The sequence below is a fragment of the Lytechinus variegatus genome, chromosome 8, assembly GCF_018143015.1.
Source record: "Lytechinus variegatus isolate NC3 chromosome 8, Lvar_3.0, whole genome shotgun sequence".
NCBI lineage: Eukaryota > Metazoa > Echinodermata > Echinoidea > Temnopleuroida > Toxopneustidae > Lytechinus > Lytechinus variegatus.
Window position 1 is genome coordinate 1,799,343 of NC_054747.1, and position 7,232 is coordinate 1,806,574.

Below are 7,232 nucleotides of genomic sequence, written 5' to 3' on the forward strand. Positions count from 1 at the left end.
GTGCTCTACTATAAAAAAAATCTTAAGATATTTTCACAGCCCCGTATTTCCTCTATTCCTTTTCATTGGCATGATAGGAAGGCGTTTTGTCTGATACTATTTCAGCTCATATATAGCACTTATGTATTTTAGATTCCAAAATTTCTTCCCATTACCTGTTACTAGTCAGATCGAGATGGCAGCTATGTTCTCTGGTTCATCCCAGCTTTTGTTATTCATGGACGTTTGCAAAAATAAAAAAAAACAACCCGGGAGTGGGTGGGGCTGCAAGACCTAAATTTTCGAAGAAGCGTATGAGCGAGGGGATTTGTGATGGGGGAGCTTTTGCATTTTCTAGAATGAAATTGAAGGATTTCGTGCACACTTTTGGTGAATTTTGCCCTCTCGATCGGCGGCCCCCGGCTGCGTACGGTCATGTTTGTCATCTTAAAGTCTTTAAAAGGCCTATATTACACTGGTTTGAAACAATTTCGTTTGCAATAAGGCTCGTAATTTGCTGGAACTGCGACCCTGGTCACGAAGAAACACCAGGCTGGGTCAGAAGGGCCGGCCGGCCGGAGGAAACAGAAGGAGCAAAAAGAACTCCAAGACTGTTTAATTCTCAAGAAATTTATTTTTGAATGCACTTAGAAACGCAACTTTTATACTCCATTTTACACAAAATCCTTACCGTGGGGGGGGGGGGGGGGGGGTCCCATAGCCTCTCCCCCTCGATCGCTTCGGTATCTCACGTTGTCAAAAATATTGTGCCCCCTTCGGGATTTTGCCCCCCCAAAACTGAAAGTGTTCCGGCGCGCCTGCATTGACCCTATATGACCTTGAACATGTGACATGAAAGTCATGCAAGAAAATCTGTGATACGTCATAACCACTTTTTCAGTTAAGTTGACTTTGTCAAAAACTTTAATCCTCAAACTGATATCCCGATATGGTCAAAGCTCATTGACCCTTGCTGCCCATTGACCAAGACCAACATGATATCCGAAACACATGCCAAATATGTCATTCATAAGGCATATGCAACATCCTGGTTTAACATGTCCTTTACTGAAAGATAAAATTTAGTTGCATTATTTGCAACATGTGCTTCATTCTTGCAATTAGTAGAAAAAAAATATACAAAAAATAATGTCATTAAAATGATTTTGTTTTTGAAAAGTTGCTTATTTGATACCATTGGTGTGTCCTGATCTCAGAAATAGTGGTTTAGTGCAAAACGTAATATTCAAGGTTACTTAGAAGCAGATATATTTCCTGATTTCGTTGGCAATTTTGTAAAATCCAATATGGTGGCCTTATAGGTTTCAGTGCAAATGCAAGCATTGTTATGCTGATTCTTCATACAATAACCTTTCAAAAATGGATAATTTTCAATTTCTTCCCCAAATCTGGCGAAATTACGTAGCGATCTGTCTCTGAGACATGGTGATATGCAGGGTTTTTTTTTTGCTCGGCAGACACGATGCACAAACTTTTTCGACAAAACTCATTGACAGGGCTCGTCGTTGGGGCGCTTTTCCATTTTGTAAAGTCAAATTGAAGGGTTTTGTGAGAATTTTCAGTGATTTTTTTCCAAAATTATTTTCTGGCCGTGGGGCAATTATTCAACTGATTTTCGGTTAAAAAATGAATAAAATTCTATAATCATATTTTATAGCTTGTTGGTCTTTATTCATGTTATCATTGTACCTATATTATTTTGATTGCTACCTTCCGATAATGTCGTATCTGGTTGAAAAATCTTTAAAATTTAAGGTATGCCTAATTATTTCAATCATTAAAAAATAACATAACTGGGTGCAAGAAGTGTTTGGCGATTTTCGCAAGTCATTAAACAGCTTTATATACATACATATATATATAGATATATATATATATATACTTACCAACTCATCAATGCGCTTGGCAGCTTCTTTGCTTAAGTCAGGGTAATTAATGCTTCAGAACTTTAGCGCAATTTGTACTTAAGCTATATACAAACTGTTCTTTTCCAAGACTATACCAAAAACATGAGCACAATAAAGTAAAACTTGAAAGAGAGGGAGAGGGGAAAATCACAAGCAAAAGTATGGTAGAAATTTTCGATTATCAGGGATTGGGGATCAATAACCCAGTTGGGGTTAACACTGCCAATTGCAAGCAGTAAAATTGGGGGAAAACCCATATACTCAACTGATTTCCTCCATTACATCCCAAACTTTGTAATAACCCATATCCGATAGTCCACGTGTATCGAAAGTTGTAACTTGATCGGTAAGTATAGCAGGGTCTCGGAATATATTAGTCTCTCCTCCTTGCCCTAGCGTATTGCTCTCAATGTAGATCTGCTCCCATACACCTTTGTAATGAAGTGGAAATGAAAAATGAAAAAATGAAAACTGGTCCCCAAGTAATACAGAAATCTTCTCTTTTGGGTGAAAATGGGCGTAATTCATCCCCTAAATGCATGTGTGACAGATGTAGTAATATAAGTAATGTATTGCGGATTTTGCACTAAACGAATTTATTGCAATCAAACGAACACTGTAAAAAATGAAGTGCTAATTTAGCACTTACAGTGCTTGTACATTGACAGTACTACAAGTGCTGATTTTCCCGTTCAAATTTAAACTAGAAAATCAACACTCGTAGTGCAGTGAATATACAAGCACTGTAAGTGCTAAATTACTTGATTAGCACTTCATTTTTTACAGTGAAGAAAGAATTGAATTCATGTTGCTTCGCATGAAGAAGTACAAAAGAATGTGCACACGTACTGTGTTGAACTTATACACAAAATGTAATGAATGAGCAAGTATACCCTAATGGAATAAACAGTGTCCCAGAATGTGTGCCACAGTGTGGAAAACAATGCAAAATCACTTTCACACTAAGACTTAAATTTAAGCATTTCAACAGTGTGAATCTATAGTAGTCAACCATGTGAACACGCTGAGTACAGTCACGCTGTCGAGGTGTCCACATTGTGAAAATATCTTCACACTGTTGAATTTGTGCATTTTAAGAGTTTGTGTAATATTTTCACTACGTGACGACACTGTGATCACAATGTATGGCACTGTTCATTTTTGGCAGGTTGATGCCACAATGAATGGATGAAATTTACATTAAAAGATACTTCTGCTGGAATGGAAACACAGGATCATAATTATAAGAGCTAAATGTGCAACCTAACTCTGGATTTCGTCAATCATCACCCCCTTTTTAGATTGTTTTTGGAGCCTGACATTGCAATCATAAACGATTAAAATTGGTCCTAAACTACCACATAATAAACCATAATTGATTTAAAAAGAAGAAAATTTTACATCAAGCTAACTTGAGGAAGTGTAAAATGCTTTTACTGAAAACAAACCTTTGTAAGCAAAGTGAAGAGAGTTGAGAAAGGCACTCTTGCCGGAGGCTTGCACTCCGAAGACACCTAGTTTAACCTTGGATGGTGTTTCGAAGCTAGACCCTGCATCTCTGATCGTCCAATTACCTGGTCGGTAATCTTGGATCTTTTTACGGAGTAGTCGAATTTCATCTGCCAAGCCTAAAACATGATTTTTTAACAAGAATGTAAAAAAAAATCGAACAGTTGTCACTGATATTATTGCATTGTATTGCCTAGAAGTTGAACATAATTATTATTATAATTATTATTTAAAAAACATTTGATTGTACTATATTCGAGCCCGTAAAACCGAACAAAAAAAAAACCAGATTATTCACAGTGTATACAAGGTTGTATGCAATTTATACAGTTGTGCCTATTCCCCTCGCTCTGCTCTCACTACTATACGGGGTGGCATAACGAGAATGTATTGTGCAAGATGAATTTTTGAACCGGTCAAAGTCAGAAAATTAGACGAAAAGAGACTGACAACAATAGATTTTTCAGTTAAATAAACCTGTGGCATTCAGCAAAAATGTAGGCCAAAATTCAAGAGGGAGTTTCATATTATTCTCAACCGATCAAAATGTAAAACGGTGGCCATTATTGGGCCCCCATGCTATCTCTTAACACAATGGCGTACAGATGGGGGGGGGGGTCTCTTTCTCCCCCCGCCAAAAAGAAGAAAATTCACGAACAAGGAAAAAAAAGGAAGACAATGGAAAGAGAGAAGGGTGAAATAAAATATTATTTTCTGAATTTTATGTCAAATTCTATCACAAAATTGGATTTTGTAATAAAATGTCGACACTTTTGCTGGCTTGTTTCATTCGCAACTTTTTGAAATCGATTTTTGTGCGATACGCCATATCTAGCCCGCTCGAAATTACTGATTACGGCACTGCCCTTGTAGTGACAAATTCTGAGTTTATTTTAGGATATCAAAGAAGCCTGAAATACGTTCTTGGGATACTGTGTAAAAAAATACGTTTATCTCGTTTATGTGATACTGTGTAAAAAAAGAATCAAAAGCAATTTATCTTTTTTAGTTGGACGCAAAGAAATATCCACCTGTTAATTTTAAAGACAGTATTTCCCGAACGGCAGGTGAATTTTCAAAATAAAGCATTCCCAATACGTGTTGAACCCTAAGAGACACGAACTTAGTAATAATATGTAAATAATGTTTTTCTTGGTTACGCAAAATGACCAATTAGATCTCGCCCTGTAAGGGCGTTTCGTGCGTTCTTAATTGACGATACGGGACTCTTAAAAAAAGCCCGGTTGCTGATACTTCAGTAGAGTCGTCAGTGTTCAATTTTGGTTACATCTTTTTCTATGGGGATTTGAACCAATATCTCCCCGAGATCGTCGGCTTAGCTCCCAACAGCGTACCTCACCGATGCTGTCTGGGCTGCTCTTTTTGTAGAGGAGAAATGGACTCCTGTTATAGCTGACTTTTTACCTACGTCTTTTTCCTGATATTTATCGGGTATGTACTCTGATATTTATAATAACGTTTCTAGTAAAAAGAGATTTGATATAACTAATTTCTTGACAAAGTATTTGTACTGAAGAAATAATGCTGAGTACGTTTGTAGACGACTTTATTTTTGTATAAAGTGTCATCCACACGAAATGTCGAATATTATTAGCAAAAAAATAGATCTTTGAAATTATTTAGGTTGATTTATATGTCATTGTAGACAGCTTAGTATTTAAGCGATCTTCACTTGTTGGTATTATAGAGAGTTTTCCAATGTACTAGTGAACATTGTCATTTAACCTTGACATTATGAAAGTCATTCTCGTCGAATTTCTTAAAGGCATATAGCCTAGTTTTACATGATGTACTTGTACTTTTCTTAGAATTGTTGCTAAATAGACAATTTTCATTGTCATTTTTATGAGATGTTAAATTATATCTTGTTACACGTTTTAAGGTCGTTTATCTTTATTCGACGACGATAAGTGTATTAGGACACTGTTTTATTTTGATAATTGTCAGGTTCCACTGAGACCCTCACCATTGACGAGTTTTGTCCTGATATCGATGATTCATCTCGTTTCCACTCTCCGATGTAAACGACAGGCCTAGCTACGTATTTCATCATTCCAAGTTCAGGTCGAACAACTCAATTCGCCAAGTAGACACCAACTTTTGTAGACAAGTCAACTTCTCAACGCTTTGGCCTAGTTTGGAGTTTATATCCTATTTTGTCACTTAATCAATTACTCTGTTTTAAACTGATAGAGCTCCTATATATTTCTTTGAATATTCGACATAACCTGTACTGTCTTCAATTTATTGGATAAATCATACAGGCATTTCTTTGAGTTGTAAACACTCTGTAAAATTGTCAAAGAAAGCATTCGAATCATTTTAATTATAAATTGAAGTCATGGAACCGTAATTATTTTGTCAAGTGCTTATTTTTCTTGAATGATCACGTATAGCTAAAAAGTTGGGATGTCTTAATTGCCGTGCTTGTTGTTGCTTGTTTAGTTTTTTCCCCCTTTTTCCTAATCTGATTGATTGGTGTGTTTGATTTGTCTTTGTTTTTAAAAAAGAAACATAACATTTTCTCCACCAAATCCTCCAAAATACTCAGATCCATCCCAACACCCTGCATGATATCTTGATAGTTTTATAATGCACGGAAATTCCCAGTGCCGTTCATAGAGCGCGGAGTAGTCTAATGGTTCTGACTTTCCGAGGGTCATGGATTCGATTCACAGTCATGTCATTATCCTTGATATAAATATATTGTCATTGTGATATAATTTGTATTCCCCCTTTTATGTTCAATGTTTATATCTGGTATTCAGTATTTATTACATCATGTATTTTATAATATCATATATATTCAGTTTCCAGATTTTTGTTAAAGGTGGCAGCGCTAATAAAGCTTTCCCTTTCTAGTTGCCTCATTATTCATTAATAAATCATATACACTCTTTTTTTATTCAACTGTTTCCGAGATTTTATCATTGTATTATTTGCAATTTTCCCATGTAATTTATGTTTAAATTCAAATTCAAATTTATTTATTTCCCTTCCATCAAACAAAAGCAAATTGTGTACCATATACAAACATAAATATTTGTATCCGTTGCAAAAAAAATAGTACATATGTTGTAAAAAAAAAACACTTAGACAATTTGGGCAACACATTGTAGGTTTTAAATATGTATACTATTTTTCAATAGAAATTAAATTAAGATGGAAATGGAGGGACCCACTAACTTTTTATGTGCCTTGTTTTTGTTTTTATGATGAATGGAATAAATGCTATCAAATCAAAATGTCGTGTTTTCTATCAACAAAAAAAAACCATCCAAAATATGCTGCAATCGACCCAGGATCTTTGAAAAGGTACCTAGCAGGTTTAATTAATCGAATGCACTGAGCGGTGCTGATGAGGCGGCAGATCCTGTTAACGTAATAGTAGTTTGCGATTTGTTCATCAGGGGCCCGTCTTACAAAGAGTTGCGATTGATCCTATCAATCGCAACTATGGACGGCCAGCAACATCAACATATAAAATGCATGTTTGTTCAAAAAGAATTTCTAGATATGATGTATACATATAAATTCATCAATTTCTTTACAATTTGGAGTGTTCTCCTTTCTTTACAATGGAGATTTTTGCAAATTTCCTGTAGAAAGTTATGACACTGTTGGATTTCCATAGAGTTATGACTGATTGGATCAATCGTAACTCTTTGTAAGACGGGGCCCTGGTATTAAACAAGTGATATAAAACTGTACGCATGACGATTATTATGGTTATTATCACCATCATTATTATATAATTATCATTATTAGCATTTTTGTTATTATTATCATTATTAC